General features: G+C 36.9%; 1 long non-coding RNA gene across 8 annotated transcripts; it reads left to right on the top strand.

Annotated features, from left to right (window-relative positions):
* Window positions 1-14460: 14460 nt before the first annotated feature.
* LOC101883647 (uncharacterized) lies at window positions 14461-21793 on the top strand. 8 transcript variants are annotated; one of them, XR_012392588.1, is made up of 13 exons: window positions 14461-14501; window positions 14782-14919; window positions 16184-16218; window positions 16379-16408; window positions 16500-16569; window positions 16883-16912; window positions 17009-17078; window positions 17166-17199; window positions 17489-17558; window positions 17929-17991; window positions 18929-19059; window positions 19138-19269; window positions 21412-21793. It is a non-coding gene; the product is annotated as an uncharacterized lncRNA (long non-coding RNA). The 8 variants fall into 8 exon arrangements; XR_012392581.1 differs by having other exon boundaries at window positions 17166-17193; window positions 17929-17973; window positions 18926-19059; window positions 21412-21687; XR_012392583.1 differs by having other exon boundaries at window positions 17166-17193; window positions 17929-17973; window positions 21412-21546.
* Window positions 21794-23146: the final 1353 nt, after the last annotated feature.

The following is a 23146-nucleotide window of genomic DNA, read 5'->3' as shown; positions in this document are numbered from 1 at the left end:
CATCACAGTTTATCCGTTCATTATGGGTGATACCATATGCTGCTAACAACTAGCTGTAATCATTATAATGTATATCATAACACACATTATGGTTTAAAAGTATTACAGTATTTACATTAAGCTACCACAGTGTTTCATTTTCACATCCTGTCGGTGTGCCTATTGTCAGTAAATAACCTTTGTTTGGTCTGCTGTGGACAAAGCTATTATCTGACATCCTCAGATCTGTCACCCGCTTTATTTAAAGTGATTCTCCTTATATCTGAGGAGTTTCCGGAGAACTGAACCCGTGACCTGCGCTTTGCTGCTGTCATCATCCAGCGTTTGAGCTCATTTCTGAATACCGAGTCTGTTCATTTATATTCATGATTTATTCCTGCGCAGTGCCACAACTGAGCCTCACATATATATATGCATTAAATAATAACGTTCAACTGTTGTATGTGTAATACAAAAACATGGTAAAGCATGCTGGAATTGAGTTTTGCATCTTTAAAAGTTTAAATGATGTGAGATTTTTCCTGAAAACAAGTTAAATGATCTGCCAATGGGTTAAAGCAATCATATGTCAAAAGGAAAAATCTGTTACATTTATTCATCCAAATAAACCCTAACTTCGTTTGGATGAAACCCAGATTTGTTTTTTGATTTCCAAATATCCTAATGCAGTGGTTTTCAAACGCAAATGCAGTACCACCTGGGGAAAAATGGACTTTCCAAGTACCACCATGATGACCAGTATTGAAATACAGAAGCAGCAGGCCTGATTAAGCAGCTACAGTTCTGCACAGTTCAAAAACAAGGCAGATTAATTATTCTTATTATGAATATTCATTATTGTCAGCCAGATTGAACATTATACATAGCTTGAACATTAAGACTGTACTGTGCTTACAGGTAAAAATAAGTCGAATGTCAACGTTTAAAATTTGCCTATAAAAGTTCATTAAAAAAGCGCACTAGTCTTAAAAAATAAAAGAAATAATAGCCTATTCATCACAACCTAGAAATGTTCCTTGTACCTCATAAATATAAGCTATATGTCATCATAATCATTTATAAACTTGTTTTGATGAAGTTTGAAAGAGATGTTGCATGTATACATGACTTATTTGTATGTCTTTGAAATCTAAACATTAACTTGTATTTTAGATATATGAATTGGATTTACATATTTAAATTAGAAATGAGATCTGCTCACTGCAGGTTAGAGTAGACTATGTGTGTCAGAAAAACAAGAGATTAAACTATACCTGTCAACATTGGGATATAAAAATATGGCATACGCCCTCAACAACCGTTACAAATATGGGGAGGAGATTGGCTTCAAATGATAGAATGCGAAAACATTAGAAAATTGAAAATAAAAGGTTTCGCCTATTAAAATAATTTACTAATCACATCTGTGTTATCGCACGCATTAAATGGTTTAAAGTGTTAATTTTTTTTACTTTAATTATTCAGTGATTTCTCCGCATACCCAGCCTGATCTCACGATAAAGCGTAAGTGTTTTACGCTTTGCCAGTTTAGTGGCTAATTCGTATGAATTTGTACGATTTTAAAAAGGAGGTGTGGCACCTGACCCCACCCCTAAACCCAACCGTCATTAGGGGATGAGCAAATTGTACTAAATTGTCGTACTAAATAGATCGTACGAATTCATACGAATTAGCCACTAAATCAAAACGTTACGAATTGCCGTGAGATTGTGTTGGCATACCACTAGAGGGAAGCCTGCATACCAGTAATGGTACACGTACCACAGTTTGAGAACCACTGTCTTATTGCATTATATAAACAGTGGAAGTCAGAATTATCACCCCCTTGTTAATTTTTCCCCCAATTTTTGAAAGAAATGGATTTAATTGAGATTTTTTTTTTTTTTTTTCTGCACAAATGCATGATATGAAAACATTTTGCTTTTCTGCATTTACCATAAAATGACAAATCAACCTGTTGGTCGAGCATGTTTTCGAAAAATGATTACAAACAAACTAAATATATTTCATGGCACGAAGTAACATGTCTTTGTAAAGTTAGGGCTCTTAATGCAATATATGTCAGAAAAATCAACACAATCTCTCAGCAATTCATAACTCTTTGATTTAGAGGCAGATTCGTATGAATTCGTACAATCTAATTTGTACAATTTCGTATGATTTGCTCATCACCCAATGACGGTTGGGTTTAGGGGTGGGGTTGGCGGCCACACCTCCTTTTAAAAATCGTACAATTTCGTACAACTGAACTCCCTGACAATGCATAAAATACTAGCGTTTCCCATGAGATCAGACTGAAGTAACATGCTCACCTTGCAAAGGAATCCACATTGCAGGAGTGATATCTTTGTTTTTGACTGTCTTCAATGGTAGTAGCAATGTTATGGCGAGTGCTGTTGACTGAGTTGGGGACAACGAGTGGATTTTAGTAGCATGACATACTTCAACCAGATGATAGAGATGGCTCAGTCAGGTTAGGTTAGGTACTTCTCTCAATGCAATATAGTCAGTCAAAATATGGTCAACCATTGGGTCAAGCAGGCAGTTTAAAAGTGGTCTTATTATGCAAAAATCATTTTAACATTCAGCCAGGGTTTGTCATAATCAGACTTGATGCAGAAACTCTGTGATTGACATTCTCTCTTTGTACGTGTCATCAGAGGGGGAAAGCCCCGCCCACTAGTCTGCATCTCATTAGCATGTCCAGCAGGCCTGAGTGAGAAGCAGCCGTCTGTCCATTAGCCATTAGAGTGTTTGAGCTGCTGAAGATGATGTCAGCATAGACTAAGAGGATTATAGATGTGGAGGTGTAGATGAACAGAGACAGGAGCCACATAGACTGACAGAAGACTGAACACACTCTCACACCTGACCAGCACTCACAACACACACACTGCTGTTTCACAGCTGTCACTATGCTTATGCATATGCATCTGTAGCTCCGCCTTCTTCTTAAAAAGAGCATGATCTCATTTGCATTTAAAGCGACAGTCAGCAAAACAGCACAATTAGGATGAAAGCCTGAAAGGGTCAGTTTCAGAGAGCTGGAGGACATTATCTGTGTGCTATATATGTGACACATTTACATCTTGTAAAAAAGCGTCAATAATAGCTGTGTGGAAATCCTCCACACTGAATCAATATCCCCCATCTCTTGTCCAGCGCTTCAGAATGGGGCAGTCTATCAGATAATAATTCTGCAGATGTGGATCAGCTTCAGCGCACATGTTTCCGTTCCTCACACCTGCCGAAGACTGAAGACTGGAGAATGAACGCGCTGTGGTTTAATGCGCTCGTACACGTGTCTGCTGCTCCAGGGTGGCCTGAAGACTCGGGGATGAATAAAACAAGGTATTAATGAATTTTGGATGAAAGTTTCTCAGAGGGGGCCGCCGAGGCTCATTAGCAGCTTTATTATTGATCACAGGATTCCTCCAGACGCTCTTCAAAAATGCAAATAACCGGCAAACGGAGCGATTCCTGTTTGACTGAACATATTATCAACAGATCAGCGTCAGCGCCGCACGCCATTAATGCAGTCTCGCTTGATTAATGTTTCAGAGTTACAGGTCATGCACAATACAGAGAAGTGCTGGCGGCTCCTGCGATGTTTCCTGCTGAATCTCTACTTTAAGCTTTAAGGACTTCATTCATTATCAGAGTCTGAAACTGGATTCACCAACGACCTGACTGTGAACTGACGGGCACCGTCTAGGAAATGTTTACAGTTTTAGTTTCTGTGCTAATATAGCGGGGGAGATCAGTATTATACACGTCTCCATTTATCTAACATACTTCTAGAGGTGCTGTTGACTTGAAACTTTCCCTGGATGTTGGTAACAACCAAATACATCAGTAAATGCAAGGAAAACACTTCTAATTACTTTACAAATGAAGTTCTGTGTAGTAAACTGAAATGACACAGGGATGAAGTATTGAACACATGAAGAAAGGAAGGTGTAGTTGGGCAGTAGAAATCTCTCAGTAGTTCAGCAACCCTCTGCTCTTCCTCAGTATAGATCAATTCCTGGAGGGCCACAGCTCTGCATGCTTTAGCTCCAACCACCTCCAACTCACACCTTCTTAATAGTCTCTATTAGTATCAAACACCTTGATTAGTCAGATCAGCTGTGTTTCATGAGGGTTGGAGCAAATCTGTGCTGTAAATGAAGATCAGCTGCTTCAGTCCAACATCTACATCAGCAGGAGGACGAAGATGAGCCCAGGGTGGACATTTCAGCAGGACAATGACCCAAAACACAGACTCTCAGATGCTTTCAGAGAAAGAAAATCAAGCTGTAGAATGGCCCAGCCACTTACCTGACCTGAATCCAATAGAGAATACAGAATAAAGCTCAGATTTGATAGACGAGTCCCACAGAAGAATAAAGATTTGGACACTCTGATGAAGTCTGTGAGAAACTCACACCTGAGCAGTGCATGAGGCTTCATTCTCCATATGAGAGACGTCTTTAAGCTGCCATCATTTAAAAAAGCCTTTTATATACAGCATAGTTCGGCGCTTTCTCCTTCTGTCATTTCACTGCTATTTCAGATCTTTTTGTTTCGTTTTATGTTTGTGTTGTTTGGGTTTTTGCCAAAATCTGGTTCAATCCCACATCAACAGCTCCTTTAGAAATATTATTCCCGGGAAAAAACATGACAGTGTGTTCAATACCCATCTTCCCTGCTCTATTAGGCTACATTGAGGCTCTGTCCACACCAGCACGGGTATTTTAAAACAGTTTTATCTACACGGTTTCACTGTTTGTCCACACAGAAACACAATATTGTGTGACTGAAACCAAAACTTGGTCTGGGTCAGAGATGGGAATCCGACTCTGTTCTCGTGTTTGCATTGATTTGTATGCAGAATTCCCCTTTTGGTGGGAACTCCACATAAGTGTCTTTATCGCCCCCTGTTGGTTTGGCGTCCCCGTTACATGCATCACAGTGTGTTTGTGGCGTTTTTATGTGAATAGGGTTTTTTTCTATAAACGAAAGCGGGGAAAACTCCATTTATAATGCCTGATTGACTGAACATACAAACAAATCAGCATCTGCATTCCATGCTGAAACTCTTAATGCAGACCAGATTAATAATAATTCACTAATCATTTTAACAACTAACAAGTTTCATTTTAGGGGCAGCATGGAGAGGAGATTGACTGAAAAGCATGCATGTCATATAGCTGAAAAACAAATCTGTGAAACTGGGAGGCTGTGAAAGGTGAACTGTGTTATAGCGAGAGGCCACTGTAAATCAGTTTCGTCTAGGCGAGTTTGCCTTTTGTAATGCTTCTGTTGAACCGTAAATTGAAAACAATGTCTGCTTTTCATTAGTTTATTTATAGTAGTTTTTGAGTAATTATCCAACATAGGCTCATTCTGCAAATGTACCCCTATATGTGTTTCTGGAGAGTGTGAATTATGTAGCCAGAAGTACGTATGGCTGCATTTCATTTTTTAAACTAACGCTGCGGGCCGGTATGACGCCATTCCTTTTCATGTTTACCAGCTGACCGCTTACCTCCGTATGGACGGCTTTCCCGCTGTTACCAGTTTGTCCCGTTAGCTCGCCATGTATGTCAGAGGATTTGAGACACAGAGAGCAGTTGACCACGATGACAGGGTTTGAGTATGGTGAAGAACGGTTCAAGAAAGCAAGAAAGACAAAAACAGCAGCCAAAAAATATAATAAGCAAGTAAATAACAGGGTGAGAACGTAATAAAAATCAGACGAGGGATTTTCCTTTTCTGGATTGCTTTTGAAAATTGCTGGTTGGGTTTAGGAAAGTGGGTGGGCGGGTCAAATATTAAAATGGGTTGGGTTTAGGGAAGGAGGAGGGTGGGTCAGTCGATTGGTTGGTCAGTCAAACAGTCAGTCAACAGCGGCCTCTGGTGGATTTATGCGAGAACAGCAAGTCTGAACCTACCTCCTGGGACATATTTGGCGCTCTCCAGAAATGTGTATAGGGGTACATTTTCAGAATGAGTCAATTTTGTCCTTGTTTGTAGATCTGCAGATGAAGTATATTTCCCAAATGATGTTTCTCAGGTTGGGGAAGTGTTCACCGTATTTCGTCTAATATTTGTTCTTCTGGTGAAAGTCTGATGTGTTTTATTTGGGCTAGAATAAAAGCAGTTTTTAATAGTGTTAAAGTCATGTTAAGCTCAATATTATTCACCCCTTCAGCAATATTAGTGTTGGATTGTCTCCAGAACAAACCACTGTTATACAATGACTTGCCTAATTACCCTAACTTTACCCTAATTACCCTAGTGAAGCCTTTACATGTCACTGTAAGCTGAACACTAGTGTCTTGAAGAATATCTAGACTAATATCATGTGCTGTCATCATGGAGAAGAGGAAACACATCAGCTATTAGAGATGAGTTATGTTTAGAAATGAATTCAGATTTAATAATTGTGCATAAACGCAGCTGTAAGTACTATAAATGTAATCTTGCAGGATGATGCTCTTGGCTGTAAACTCCTGCTTCTGTACAGCATGTTGAGCTGTAAACTGTTGGTCAATCACAGGTCACAGCCTTCAGCTCCTGTAAATCAGAAAGTATGAAATCTGTGTGTGTTAGTGAGCGCGCGCGCGTGTGTGTGTGTGTGTGTGTGTGTGTGTGTGTGTGTGTGTGTGTGTGTGCGTGTGTGTGTGTGTGTGTGTGAGTGAGCCCACACACAGATGCTGATGAATACTGTATAACGCATCCAGCATGAAGATGAATCTCCTGAGGATCTTCAGTCCATCAATACCGCCGTCGTCTGAGTAAAAAGCCCGTCGCCTCGGGCCAAGCAGACAAATATCAGCATAAGCCCCCAGTCACACAAAAACACATCTGCTTTGTCATTTATGCCCACAGATTCCCAATCCGAGAGGTTTGCTTCATTGTGCATCAGCCGCCGATGCCTTTATGACGGGATAAATGACAGTGCGGCTAATTACAGCATATCTAATGTGTTTTTGTGCACATAAAGCCTGTTTTTTAATCAGCGAACGCTAAGAGGATTGCTCAGGATCTTGCAGCCGTTGGAATTAATTCTTCCCGAATGGGGATTCTGTTAGCAGTGATTTATTACATGTGAAGGTTTGAAATGCTTATTATACTCACATAATCAGTGAACGGTGCACACGGTGAAGGAGCTGTTCATGCCAACATTTACTCTAGTTACTCACTACAAACATCTATGAGTTTCTTTCTCCTGTTGAACACTAAGGAGGATAGTTTGAAGAATCTGTAGCCATTGACTTCCATAGCAGGACAATGAAATACTATAAAAGTCAGTGGTTACAGGTTTACAGCATTCCTTAAGATATTTAAGATCACCAATACTGCAGAAAACCTGCTGGAACCCACATGAAGTCAAGATTCTGACAGAAACCAGTCAAGTTTGGTGAAGGACACATCATGGTTTGGGGTTCATTCAGTATGGGGGCGTGCGAGAGATCTGCAACATCAACAGGCTGAGGTATCAAGACATCTGTGCTGCACATTACATTACAAACCACAGGAGAGGGACAATTCTCCAGCAGGATAGCGCTCCTGCTCATACTTCAGCCTCCACATCAAAGCTCCTGACAGCAGAGAGTGCTCCAGGATTGGCCAGCCCAGTCACCAGACATCAACATTATTGAGCATGATGAAGGAGGAGGTGTTGAAGATGAACACAAAGACTCTTGATGAGCTTGATGAGCAGCGGATGCTCTTCCAGCTGCAACCCATAACAGGGAAACATCCATACACACTCATTCACACACACACTCATACACTAGGCAATTTTAGCATATCCAATTCCCCTATAGTGCATGTGTCTGGACTGTGGGGGAAACCGGAGCACCCGGAGGAAACCCACGCCAACACGGGGAGAACATGCAAACTCTCCAAGACAACATGAGCACAGTAAATCAGCTGAAGCTACTGTAAGAGTCTTGATCTGCAGAAATATCTCCACACTGAGCTGGTGGCGGACGATGTTTTCTTTTCTCTGAGCGTATTTGGTTGTTTTTTTCTGGGGAACAGCTTGCTATAAAAGATTCAGCGAATGCTAAGTGTCTAATGCATTTCCTCCGTCTCGGATAAGAGCAATGAAAAATTAACAGAGGAAATAATTAATTTCGATTGCTGCCTACAGAACTGAAAACTCGTGTTGTGCCGGATGACTTATTGATGCCGATGCAGTTTCCACACTCGGCGACACCCAAAATACCGTAAGAGCGTGTTGTATAAATTCTGGAGGACTCTTAACTTATGTTTCTGCGTGTAGCGATTAGCACACGCTCCCCTGCACACCGCCATGCTGAAAATTTAATTCTTTTTATTTTGAGTTCAGCCCGCGCATTTAAAATGCATATAACCAGAGGTAAACAAGCATCCCTAGCAGTGTTTCATTTTGTACCTATTAATGCTTACCTTATTTCTGCCACGTCTCTGTGTCACACTAACATGCTGCTTTCTCTCCTCTGGCTGCACGCGCTCGTCAACACACAGCTCTCACCCGCTTTAATAGAGCCTGATGTCTACAGGAAAATTACACCTCAAAACATATTGATCAGGCTATTCATTTACTGTACTGATCATGCCCTGTCATGCACACAATAAGGTCTGGTCTACTTCAGCTTTTAGACTGTATGCACTTTAAAATCTTTTAGTTTGGCTGGAATAAAAATACTCTATATAAATGGAAAGACTGCTGCGGTCGATATTATTAGCCCCCTGAAGATTTGTGTTTATTATTGGCTTAAAAAAATGTGTAAACATCAATATTCAACTATTAAACAGAAATAATCATTATTTTTTTATTTTTTTATTTTTTTTATAATTTTTTAGGTCAGTTTGTCGCCCGAGAAAACATTTCTTATATTTTATTTCACCATGATTGTTTGAAACAACATGTCTTAATCATGCAATAACACTGAGATAAAAGCAAATGCAACTTAATAAGCACTTTAATGCACCCTAAAACTGCTGGCTCAAATATGCACAAACCCAGTGTTGTTGTTTTTCCCAATTAAATTTAAATTTAATCTTTTAAACACTAGACTTGGCTCGGCTCAGTCCATATTTAACCCAATGTTGGCTTACAAATTTTTATTTTATTTTATTTATTATTTATTTTATTATTTATTTATTTTTTTTATTTTTTTATTTTTGAGGCTATAATGCAAAGACACTAAACTAACTCCATATATTTGTAAATTTGAACCCAAGCTGACTTTGTTCATATAAGACCCAACACTGGGTTACAACAACCCAACATTTATTTATTTATTTATTTATTTATTTATTTATTTATTTATTTATTAGTTTATATTTGAGTGTATAATGCAAAAACACAAAAATAACTATATATTTGTAAACTGAAATGACCCTTCTTAGCCCAAGAGTTGGCTTTGTGCATATTTGACCCAATGCTGGATTACAACAACCCAAAATGTATTTGTTGATTATGCTTTTTCAGTGTAGTAACACAAAGACACTAGAATAACTCCGTATATTTGTATTTAAATGACCCCTTTTAACCCAAGCTGGCTTTGTTCATATGAGACCCAGCGCTGGGTTGCAATAACCCAACATTTATTTATTTATTTATTTATTTATTTATTTATTTATTTATTTATTTTTCATTCATTAATTTTCTTGTTGGCTTAGTCCCTTTATTAATCCAGTGTCGTCACAGCGGATGCCTTTCCAGCCGCAACCCATCTCTGGGAAACATCCATACACACTCATTCACACACACAGTCACACTATGGAAAATTTAACCTACCCAATTCCCCTATAGCAGATGTGTTTGGACTGTGGGGAAAACTGGAGCACCCGGAGGAAACCCACGTGAACGCAGGGAGAACATGCAAACTCCACACAGAAACACCAACTGACCCAGCCGAGGCCTTAACAGACAACCTTCTTGCTGTGAGCCGACAGCACTACCTACTGCGCCACTGCATTGCCCATTTATTTATTTATTTATTTATTTATTTATTCATTCATTCATGTATCTTTTTTTTTATTTTTTTTTAAATGTAGTAAGGTAAAGACACTGAAATAACTGTATATTTGACCCAATGCTGGGTTACAACAACACAATTTATTTATTTATTTTTATTTATTTTTATTTTTTTGATGTATTTTATTTTGATTTTATTTTTTTGTGTATAATGGAAAGGCACTAACATAACTACATATTTGTAAACTGAAATGACCCTATTTAACCCAACATTTGGCTTTGTCCATATTTGACCCATCTCTATAGGTTACCCAAAATATATAACCAAAATATATGTGTTTATTATGTCATATGAGTGTATAATGCAGACAGTAAAATAGCTCTATATTTTTTGTGCACTGAAATGACCCTTTTTAACCCAATAGTTGGCTTTGTCCGTATTTGACCCAACACTGGGATACAACAACCCAATATGCACTTGTTTATGATGATATCTGAGTGTATAATGGAGAGACACTAATATAACTCTCTGTATATTAGTGAGTCTGAATGACCTTTTTTAACCCAACAGTTGGCTTTGTCCGTATTTGACCCAACGCTGGGTTACAAAGTTGATTTGTTTGTCAGGTTATCTGAGTATAGTAACTCAAAGACACTTAAACCCCTCTCTACACTGTATTTGCGCTATAGAAAGAGTCGTTCTCCATCTCAGCGTAACTCCACAGGCTCGATGCATCTTGACAACAAATGGCTATCAGCAGGAGAGTGTGTTTCTCTTCACCCCGCGCGTATTACTAATACATATTCTGTTGGTTGCATGGCATAAATACTTGAGCAGATCTCCATTTGTAAGTTGCGGCAAACATTTCTGGAGATATGAAATATATATTGTCGTTTGTAATGGTCCTTTGTGTCGCGGTCTGCGGGGACGATATTGTTCTGCGCGAGACGGAGTAAATTGAAAAGCTTTCTGTGGGGAGTTAGCTGAGTACAGAGAAAATACATTTCATCTGACACTGTCACTGTAATTATCCTCCGCTATTATCTTGCAGACGAGCGAGTGTGTGTGTGTGTGTGTGTGTGTGTGTGTGTGTGTGCTTACTGAAGCGACCCTCTTTTAAAAGCAAGTTTAATATGCAGGTCTCAGATCAGTTGAACCCGGAGGTAAAGCAGAGTAAAGCAGCAGATGCAGAACAACTTCACCGCGGTTTTACTCAGCTTGTCCTACATCTCCTGTAACTAGACGGCGTGTGGTTGAGGAACATCTGCTCTGCTTGTCTGCAGCTTCAGAAACACAGTGAATAGATTAGAGGAACACTGCTTTACACCGACGCTCCTGTAGACATGTAGGCATGGTCAAGAGGATCTGCTGCAGGTCAAAGTAAGCATCAGAATGGAGAAGAAAGGGGATTTAAGAGACTTTGATCGTGGCATGGTTGTTGCTGCCAGACGGGCTGCTCTGAGTATTTCAGAAACTGCTGATCTACTGGGATTTTCACGCACAACCATCTCTAGTGTACAGACACACTAAATCATGTTATTTATTTAACCCAATGGTTGACTTAAACATGTTTGCTGCTTTGTTGGGTTATTTTTTTATTATTATTTTAACCTTCATTAGGTTATTTATTAATAACTCAACAGTTGGGTTAAATATTTGGTCCTTTTGGGGTTATTTATAAGCTTTATTTGGTTATATCTATTATAACTCAACCAGTTGGGTTAACATTTTGCATTTCAACAGTCAACTGATTTAACTGACACAGAACCGCTGTATTAATATGCGTGCCTAATTAGTTTTTTTGCATTATAAAGTTTAAGCTTTAGTGTAATAATATTGCTTTTTTTTACAAATGACCTCTCCATGTCGTGTTTTTTTGGCCATCATTCTCACCATTAGAACACAGCTGAGACATTTATTTATTTACAAAGCCATAATTATAAAATAAAGAGTAGTAATACCAGAATGGAAAAAAATAACATTTAATCAAAATAACACAAATGCCTTGGGTTAAATTATATACCCAATGCATTGGGTTAAAATAACCCTTAGTTGGGAAGCTGCTATAATAACCTATAGTTGGGTTACATGTTGGGGAATTTAATAAGCACTCGCTACAACCGAGCTCTGCAGAAGAGCATCTCTGAACACACAACACGTCCAACCTTGAGGCGGATGGGCTACAGCAGCAGAAGAGCACACCGGGTGCCGCTCCTGTCAGCTAAGAACAGGAAACTGAGGCTACAATTCACACAGACTCACCAAAACTGGACAATAGAAGATTGGAGAAACGTTGCTGCTCTGATGAGTCTCCATTTCTGCTGTCGGATGCTCGCCTCACAATTTGGCCTCAACAACATGAAAGCATGGATCATCCTGCCTTGTATCAGCGGTTCAGGCTGGTGGTGGTGGTGTAATGGTGTGGGGGAGATTTTCTTTGGGTCCATTAGTACCAATTGAGCATCAACGCCACAGCCTACCTGAGTATTGTCTTTATCAATCTATAGTGCAGATGCACACAGCCGGTCCTAGACTTCCACAGGGACCCTTAGAAAAGCATTGTGAGCAGGCTCATGTCAGAAATAATGAAATGATTTCCTCTGTCCTCTTTTTATTGCAGATTTATCTGACAGATTTATTGCAGATGTAACAATGCAGAAATCCTGAAGCCCAGACCCGCAGCTCAGATTAATTCACATGTTCTAGTTTGTTTGTTTATAATGATCATTTTGAGGTTTGAAGCTTCTAAAAGCTGAACTTCATCTGTGTGTTTCCAGTGTAGCCGTCAAACCAAGCCGATCTCTCTCATGAGCCCTGCACACACACACACACACCCACACACACTGAAGGATTCACACACCTGACCCCTATTTTAGAAAGGCCAAGTGGTGTGTGTTCTGGACTCAGGCTACAGCGCAGCACCAGGGAAAGAAGGAGGTCAACAATGTCACTCTCACACTCTCTCTCTCTCTCTTTCTCACACACACACACACACACACACACAGTTTGCCGTGGGCCTCATTACCCCGGTATCTTAAACACACAGTGGCCGTGACCCTGCAGACGGGAACGCAAACAGGCTGACATTGTGTCTGAGCATCATCAGAAGAGCTGACAGACATCCAGCAACATGCACACACTCACAGACACACACACCCTAGAGCAATGCTTCTCAAAGTCTCAATCCAAAGATCCAAATCTGAAGTTTCATCAATGCCGTAGGTTCAGAAATATTCGTTTACAATAAACACACACTTACATAAATCAACCATTAACAAATAAACATATTCCCCATTTAAAATACAATAATAACAATTGCATGGGGAAATTACACTAACTCTGTTAGTTTGCTATGAAGAAATGATGCTCAAAAAGAGAAGCCCTGCTCCTACTCAATATTCCACTTCAGATAGAGGAACACCCTGAAAACAGTCTCAGCACTTACAGTTCACTTTACAGCTTAAACAGGATTTATCTCACACAATATTTGAAATCAACACAATGTGCATATGTACCCATGTCTACATTACTGGAAAACTGCAAATATGCACCTGGGGCTCTGTCTGACTGCATTTTGTGTGTGACGGCTGTACAAACAGTATAGTGTGGGTGATGCTGCTGACAACTTCTGTTCCTATTCACACTACCACTGACCGCTTACCTCAGTATAGACGGCTTTTCTGCTGTTACCAGTTTGCCCAGTAGCTCACCTCATACACTGATGGATATGGGACGGGGAGCTAAGTGAACTGTGATAGGGTTCGAGTCTGGCAAAGAACGATTCCAGAAACCAGGTAAAACAAAAGCAAATAAATAACTGACTAAAGACATGCTAAAATCACGACGGCTTTTCTCTGCTGCTTTTGAAAACACTGTTGGTTGGCTTCAGGGAAGAGTTTGACTGAGTCAGTTGGCAGCAAGCTGATCTGCTAAAATGTATACTGCACCCTCTGGTGGATTTACACAAGAATAAAGGTGCATTAATGGTGCAATGTGTGAATTTTGACCCATCATGTTTTATTGCCTTTAGAGTGAAATATCTGAGCATGAACACAGGACAACTGCTCATTTAAGCAGATCAGTTCAGCTTTGTTGCCTGCAGATTGGGGGCTCGTCCGGGATGTGCTTTCAAACAGCAACCTAAACAATGTTTTTTCATCCTGATGTTTGGTGACGTTTTCTAAAAATGACACCAACATTAGAAAAAAAAGAATCGTTATTTATTTTAATGTTTTCATGAAGGCTGAACACATTTAATTTCATTTTCTATTTTAAAATAAATATATTTTCAATTTGAAAATACATGAATAATAATTGCATGTGAAATTTACACTTAATTTAACATATTACACACTGTAAAAAAAATCTGTAAAATAACAGTTAAATGACTGTATATTTTAACGGATTTTTTCCGTATACACGTATTACGGGTGTTTTTCCGTTTATATACATTTTTGAATTGCATTATGGGAAGGGGATCGCAGCTCAGGCAGCGTTTGATGGACACCGGGACATATTTCTTCCTCTGTTTTTTCCCTGGTAAGTACGATTAATAAAACATATAACAATATTTTAGTTAAAATACTGCTTTATTACATTTGTATCGTTATTTAAAATTATTTTTGTCTTGTCTGAAGCGGCCATGGAAAGTACAGCAGTGAATTACGTTTAATATTGTTAATAAGATCAGACTTTATATCATTAAGATCAAACTGAGCTATGAGTGGTTAAATGTAATTTAAACAAGCATTTATCTAATGAATTTTAACCTTTTTATGCGTTTTCCTCATCAGTAAATATGATATCTGTTCATTTACAGTTGTTTGTCCGTATTTTTCTAAACTGCCGTGCGCGGGAAGTGATGTGACGTCCCAATCACCCTCTCACTCCCTCTGCACCTGCGTGAGTCTGACTGGATTAACGGTAAAACGTCAGCTTGTCTGTGAGAGTGTAAAAGGTATGTTAATTATTTAATAGAAATATAAATGTTTTCTTTGTACAGTGCATTGAACAAGGGATAGCATTCAAAGTTTGTGACACTGTGTAGTTTGGTTGATATATAGTGCTGAAGGTGTATATCGATGACTGGTTAACGTTAACGTTACCTTTAATGAACCCTAACGTTAACGTGTTTCAAACGCTCGTAACACCTGACCGTCTGTGTTTGTTTGCATATTAATAACTAATTTCATATTTTTACTGACGTTATCAAATGTTAGCTTTGGTTTGACCGACGTATTAAGGCTGTGTGACCGAGATTCAGCTGAACAGCTTTGCTATAAGTTAGACCCGCGTGAATTTGAGGCATTGTGTAAATCGGTATGAGGGGAAATACACACTCATAAAGTTATTATTAGTGGTGGGCCCTTATCAGCATTAACGTGCTGCGTTAACGCGAGACTTTTATCGCGCGATAAAAAAATATATCGCCGTTAATCTATTCTCAACGTTGGGTTGGGAGCTGGGTGACTTTCATACTTTGGTAGTTTAGCGCGGATGTATACCTGACCGGTGAGCCGTCTGACAAACAAGTGCCCCTCTGAATCAAATCAGCAGGATGCCTGACTTTAACTGCAGTTCGGCAGTTTCACTTTAACTCATGAACATTCATTCATCCCGCGTGACAAACTGGGGTATTAGACGCAAATACGAAGCAATAACTGATGAGAGTGTTATATTAATAACGCTCACTAAATGGAACGGAAAAAAAAACTTCCGCATTTCGCGACGTGTGGTTGTGTGTAACGTTACAGAGATAACAGAGTGATACAGTAAGTGTGTGACATTTAAAATTTTATATAGTGTTTACACTGTCATGCGTTTTAGGCCTCAAATACAACATGTACCTTAAAGCACACAATTAAATGTTTGTTGTAGTCGAGTTGAACTGTCATGGATATTATACTTATGAACGTCTTGTCAACTTGCAGATTTAGCCAAGTTCACTTTTAAGAACCTCAACAGCTGCTAATATGAAGATATAAAGATGAGCTGTTCTTCCACAGTCTTAAAATTCTTCAGACTAACTGTCATTTAGAATCATTATAGCAAATAATACTTTCATTACTATTAGGAGATCAGGAGTTTTATTTTAATGAAGCCTTGATAATAGAGTGAACTACACATGGTGTTATCACAAATGAAATCTTTTTATGTAGATTTTGAGTCTGAGTGTTTTGCACATATAATGTTCACTGATATTTTGTTTTGTTTACTTCCAGGTTTTTTTTATTTTGGTTATAAGTACATGGTACAGGTAAATTCTTAGATTCAATCCAAACTGAATTTGAATTGATATGGACAAATGAAATAAAATACACATGGGATTTTAAATGTTTTCATTTTTTTATTATTCACGACGTTTGTGAGTTTTAAATGTATACTGTCTCAAACTGAATGTGTTATTTTTGTTGTAGGTGTGTTGGTGTAAAAATTGATGCTGACTGGTTAGTACTGCATTTTTAACCATAAAAATAATGATTTATATTTAGCGTTGCATCTATTGTCATTTTACCAAGAATGTGTTTGCTCTTTCAGAACTCAGGCAGTTGTGCTGGACCTTCTGTACTTTATACAGGAGATGACAGTAAACTTTTAAGTTTAAGAGGTAAAATATTCAGGGTTTTTCTGTTTGATTTTGAGTGTTTTGTAGATATAAGGTTCACTGATATAGGATATAAGATTTGCTGTATGTTTATGCTGTCATTTTGGTTATAAGTACAAGGTACATGTACATTTTCACAGCAATCTAAATTAAAATCTTAAATTTAATCCAAACTGAATTAATATGGACAGATTAAATAAAATACACCAGGGATTTTAAATGTTTTCATATTTTTATTATTTACAAAGTTTGTAAAATTTAAAAGTAGACTATATGCTGCATGTTTCAAACTGAATGAGTGTTATTTTTGTTGTAGGTGTGTTGGTGTAAAAATTGATGCTGACTGGTTAGTACTGCATTTTTTAACCAAAAAAATAAACAATGATTTATATTTAGCATTGCATCTATTGTAATTTTACCAAGAATGTGTTTGCTCTTTCAGAACTCAGGCAGTTGTGCTGGACCTTCTGTACCTTATACAGGAGATGACGGTAAACTTTGAAGTTTAAGAGGTAAAATGTTCAGCGTTTTTTCTGTTTGATTTTGAGTGTTTTGTGTATATATAAGGTTCACTGATATTTTGCTTTGTTGACTTCCAGGTTCTGTCATTTTGGTTATAAGTACAAGGTACAGGTACATTTTCACAGCAATCTAAATAAAAATCTTAAATCTTACGTTCAATCCAAACTAAATTTTTAATTGATATAGACAAATGAAATAAAATACACCTGGGGTTTTAAATGTTTTCATTTTTTTATTATTCACAAAGTTTGTAAAGTATAACAGTAGACTACATGTTGCATGTTTCAAACTGAATGAGTGCTATTTTTGTTGTAGGTGTGTTGGTGTAGAAATTGATGCTGACTGGTCAGTACTGCATTTTTATAAATAATACAAAAAAAATATGTGTTTGCTCTTTCAGAACTCAGGCAGTTGTGCTGGACCATCTGTACTTCATTCAGGAGATGACAGTAAACTGCAAAGTTTAAGAGGTAAAATGTTCAGGGTTTTTGTTTGATATTAGTTTTTATTATCATCATTATTTTTATTATTTGGCAAAACCAATTACTTGTACCTATATTTTTACTAAGTGTTTACAGGAACACATTTTGCTTCAGTAATTTTGAAATTTTGTTAACATGTATTCAAACTAAAAGTACTGGGTTGATGTGGGTGTTTTATCTGGGGTTTTTTTAAGCTGCAACTGTAATCTGTTAAATGAACAAAGCAGTTATTTATTATTATTATTATTTGTTTTTACAACATTTGAAATGTTACAAGTTCTTTATTTTGGTAATGTCTGTTTAAAATGATAAGGAAATAACTGGTCCACTGCTGAATCTCTTTTATTTTCTTTCTTAGCCACCTGATGATGAGAAAGACATTATCAATGTAGGCATCTTGATGGTGAGCCAGGCCTTCATGGTGATTTTGTGACCGTTTAATCTATTTATCGTGATTGTAATAACATTTTTTCAGGATGCAAAACTGGCTAAAAATCAACTTTAAATTTTAACATTAATTGTATGATAGTGTGGTTGATTTAACATTTTATTTAATGTTGGGTTCATTGTAAAAATGATTTAATTTTGGTTGAATAAATGCTGGTTTTGGGACAGTTTTGTCTATTTATCATCATAGAATTAACATTATTTCAGGGTGGAAAACTGCCTAAAAATCAGTGATGACTTTTAACATTGTTTCAATGATAGTTTGATTGATGTTTTAACATTTCAATGTTAATTTAACGTAGGTCTGCTATCTGGAAAATAACTCATTTTTAAAAATGCAAAAAACTTATGAATGTGCCACTTGAATTTGGTATCACATGTAATTGGCATGTTATGGAATTTAACTATGGCAAATAAGTGAGAGGAGATGGAAAGCTATGATGTCTACACGTTTTCCTGAAACATTTGCAAGGTCAATTCTTTCTTGCTTAAAGATAGTGGAAAAGAAGAAAAAGTATAACAAAATGGTTTGTCGTTCTTTTTATTTTGTTTTCTTTCCTTTATTGTTGTTTTTTGCCTTATTTTTGTTTCTGCACTATATTTATTTCTTGTAATATTTGATTAAGTAAATAATTTTTTTTAAATTTCTTTTAAATTATGTAGCAGACATGTATTTGAATAATTTTACATATTATATTATTTATAATATTATCAATAATGTTAATAATTTAACATATAGGTGTGCATATATGTACCCATATATGTACATATAATATAGGAAAACAGCCAATTTTATATGTGTCACATATATCAAAAACCTATATTAAACCATATGTTTATATAGGTTCTTTCCATGTAGGCGTGTACCAGACCCAACACACAACTCACTTTTCTTTTCTTTTTTTCAGAAGAAGAGTCCACAGTCACAATAACAAGATCATTGAGCTGTCTCCTAATTGTGGTGAGCTACATGTTTAGTCTCTTATGTGCTAAACATTATGTAGCCTAAGGAAGCAGCCCTGACTCTGTAGTTTATATGAAGGTATGTTTTTACATTTTTAAGTTTATTTCATTTTTACAAGACAAGTAAGGTGATACATGTTTGTTGTATTTACAACAGGAGCATGCTGAGTAACTATCCAGAACGTAGATCCAAAGAAGAGAAAAGGGCACCAAGCAGAAACATACCATCTAAACTCCTTCGATTCCTGTCAGACCAGAAAGACTTTCAGAATCCTTGGAAGATTTAAAGGTAATTAAGCACACCGGTAACACTTTATAATAACTAAACACTATTGATTAATTTATTAAGCATTAGCAAAAAGTTCTGTTAAGCATTGACTCTACATTAATAGACCTTAGTATACAGTTTATAACTACAGCTGCAAATGCTGTAATTTTGACTTATAAGCACATCTATAATGTGCTTAATTATTTTGTTTTCATATTTTGTTAATGATTAATTTTTCATTCTAAATTTAGTATCGCATTATTTACAAACCAGTGATTTAAGAATAGTTGGTGTATTTTTTTTCTAATCATTCAGAATGTTTAAGTAAATGGTTAATAAACTATTCAAACTAACATTTAAATATCTTATTATTCAGGCATATAGTAATAGTTGGGCAGCACAGTGGCTCAGTGGCTAGCACTGTCGCCTCACAGCAAGAAGGTCTCTGGTTCAAGTCTCAGTTGGCAATTCTGTATGGAGTTTGCATGTTTTCCCTGTGTTGCCGTGGGTTTCCTCCGGGTGCTCAGGTTTTCCCGACAGTCCAAAGACATGCGCTATAGGGAAATTGATTAACTAAATTGGCTGTAGTGTATGAGTGTGTTTGTAAATAAGTGTGTATGGGTGTTTCCAAGGGCGTACTCATGCTATGCAGAGTTACCTTGAAACTGGAAGCGTGCTTGTCTCCCCGACGCTTACGTCATCGATAATGTGCTGTTCAGTTTAACAAGTGCTCTCACTCAGCACAGTGGAGATTTCTTTATATTGTTATATCGTTTTAGTTGTTCAATATGCAGTGACACGCAGTCAAATATTTCGCCGAACAGATCAGCCACTTTTGACGCTCATAAACAATCAAAGTCATCGTGCTGCAGGTACTAGGAGGTTTGCTAAAGGTGCAGCTGTTGTGCAGTGAGGGGTTTGTGTCTTTTGTGACAGTTTGCAAGGGACGATTTGATTTGGATAAATTAACCACTATTACTGTTCAATAAACGCAAACTGTCATTAATTATTAAAGACGCAAACCCTTTACTGCACCACAGCTGCGCCTTTAGCAAACCTCCTATTCCTGCAGCACAAGGAATTTACGAACATCAAAAGTGGCTGATCTGTTTGGCGAAATATTTGACTTTGTGTTACTGCATCCCAAACGACTAAAACAAAATAATTTAAGAATTCTCCACTGTGCTGAGAGAGAGCACTTCTTAAACTAAACGGGGCATCATCGATGATGTAAGAGTGCTCAGGCTCGAATGCAATGTGAGTGCGGAACGTCAGGGGAGACGGTAGGGAGGACAAGCGTGCTTCGGCCTGGTTCAAGGCAACTGTACATAGTGCGAGTACACACTAAGCTGAAGGAAAATACATGAATGAATAGTAATAGTTATACTTGTATATAAAGTATAAAAAAATAAGTATATAAAGTATATACAATACTTATTTTAATAAGTGCTTTTGTTAACTTCATCCAGTTTTGTAGCCTAAAGTGAGGATTGTTTATGCTTTGTAAATCCCCTTATAAATCACAATTAAAGGTTCAGTTATATTCTAAAAATGAAATTCATTTTATTGTATTAAATGAAAAATAAATCTTATCTAAAATAAAATTACTGTACAGTTTAAACCTAGCTAAATAACACTGAAATGTTGCATCGTAATATATCATTAAATTATTTTATTGTTGTTTTATCCAGTTTTATCTTATGTTTTGGCACTCCTGCTATTCAGCAAGGTTTCCTATTTACAGTAATTACATTTTTTAGATAAGACTGTAATGATTTATTGTTAATTTAATACTGAGCCTTTAACTGTCGTTTATAAGGATTTAATAAAAGGATTTATTAAATAAATAAATAAATAAAAGTGAGGATTTATTAAATAATCCTCACTTTAGATTAGGCCACCAAACTGGAAGAAGTTTTGTAAATAATGCAATATAATATAATATTCATCTAACACAATTAGATCAATTTAACACAATTATTAAGCACATTATATATGTGATTAAGTCAAGATTACAGCATTTGTAGCTGTATTTAAAACCGACTACTAACATCTATTAATGTAGAGTCAATGATTAACAGAACTATTGACATGCAAGGAATCACCCCAGTTGTAAGTGAAAACTCATTAGTAATATTTTTTTTTTGTTTGTTTGTTTTACAGCCATTGAAGTATCAGTATTGGAGAGGAAGAAGACCCAGTTGTTTCGTCTGTTTCCTGCCATCTTGCAGTTAACCTGGTTTCTTAATGTAAAGTACTTGTAATTTGCCCACTTGTCCTTAATTATCTTAAAGCTAACATTTAAAACTAATTTGCTATGAGATTATTTGCCAAGACTTCTCACTGTGCGATTCACATGTCAATATGTATTATTGTGTGTATAACTAGCTATTTGGAATTCAAATGATTTGTATTCATTAAAGAATCTGTTTTAATTGCAAAGTTGTTTTTGTACTAATCATTGTAAGTTCACAGATAACAAACTATTTACTGCTTCTCTACTCATACAGTATAGAATAAATGTTTTGTTTTACTATTGTAAACCATTAATAGTGTATTTCCCATATGTATATGTTTGTCCTTACCAATTGCCATTTCTATGCTGCTTGAAGAGCATTAAATTAGTAAAATAATTATTTTTTACAGTAGGTATCCCATTAAAACAAAGAATCTGTTTATTTTTTCACTGTAGGTATACTATTAAAACCCAAAAAACTCCTCTTTTTACAGTAGGTATACTATTAAAATACAGAATCTGTCTGTTTTTTTACAGTAGGTATACTATTAAAACACAAAAAAGTCCTCTTTTTACAGTAGGTATACTATTAAAACACGGAATCTGTCTGTTTTTTTACAGTAGGTATACTATTAAAACACAGAATCTGTCGGTTTTTTTACAGTAGGTATACTATTAAAACACAGAATCTGTCTGTTTTTTTACAGTAGGTATACTATTAAAACACAGAATATTTCCGCTTTTTTACTGTTGGTATACCCTTAAAAACACAGAAAATAACCGTTTTTTTATATAGAAAACCCTTAAATTACTATAAAATGGTTGGTTATTTTACAGTAGTTTAACTGTCAAAAAACGGATATTTTATAGTTTTTTTAATGTTGACACACTGTTAATTAACAGAAGTTTTCCGTTTTTAATTTACGGTAAAATATTTGTGTAATGAGCTGCCAGTACATTTTACCGTTTTTTTACGGAATTTTTTTTTAGAGTGCATTTACATTATCCAACAACAATATGGGGTGGTTTGATGCTGCGACTACATCTCTATTGAAGTTACCGCTGACCACTAACCTCTGTGGGGACGGCATCTCCGCTGTTAGCAGTTTGCCCAGTAGCTCACCTCACCGCATACACTGATGGGAGCTAAGAATGGTTCCAGAAATCTGGTAAAACAAAAGCAAAATAAATAATAAATAACCGACTGAAAACATGGTAAAATCTGAAAACATGGTAAAATCTGAAAACATGGTAAAATCACGACAGCTTTTCTTTTCTAGACTGCTTTTAAATACATTATTGATTAACTCTAGGGAAGCCGGTCGGTCGGTCGACAGCAAGCTGTTCTGTTTAAATGTATACTGCGCCCTCTGGTGGATTTACACAAGAAAAGAGCGCATACATGTCAAGGACTAGAAAAATTTGAGATCATCAAAAATGTACATCAGCGGCCTCTGGTGGATTTGCGAAAACAGAAACTGCAAGCAGACGTAGCTCTGGGTACTTATTTCCCAGTTCCCAGAAATGTAGACCTGGGTACATATCCACAAGAGCCTGGGTTATTTAAAATGCTACAAACTGTGATTTTAAAATCAACACATCAAAACAGCTGACACACACACACACACACATACATACACACACACACACACACACACACTC

The sequence above is a fragment of the Danio rerio genome, chromosome 16 (assembly GCF_049306965.1).
Source record: "Danio rerio strain Tuebingen ecotype United States chromosome 16, GRCz12tu, whole genome shotgun sequence".
Taxonomy (NCBI): domain Eukaryota; kingdom Metazoa; phylum Chordata; class Actinopteri; order Cypriniformes; family Danionidae; genus Danio; species Danio rerio.
This window is presented reverse-complemented; position numbering and strand designations above follow the sequence as displayed.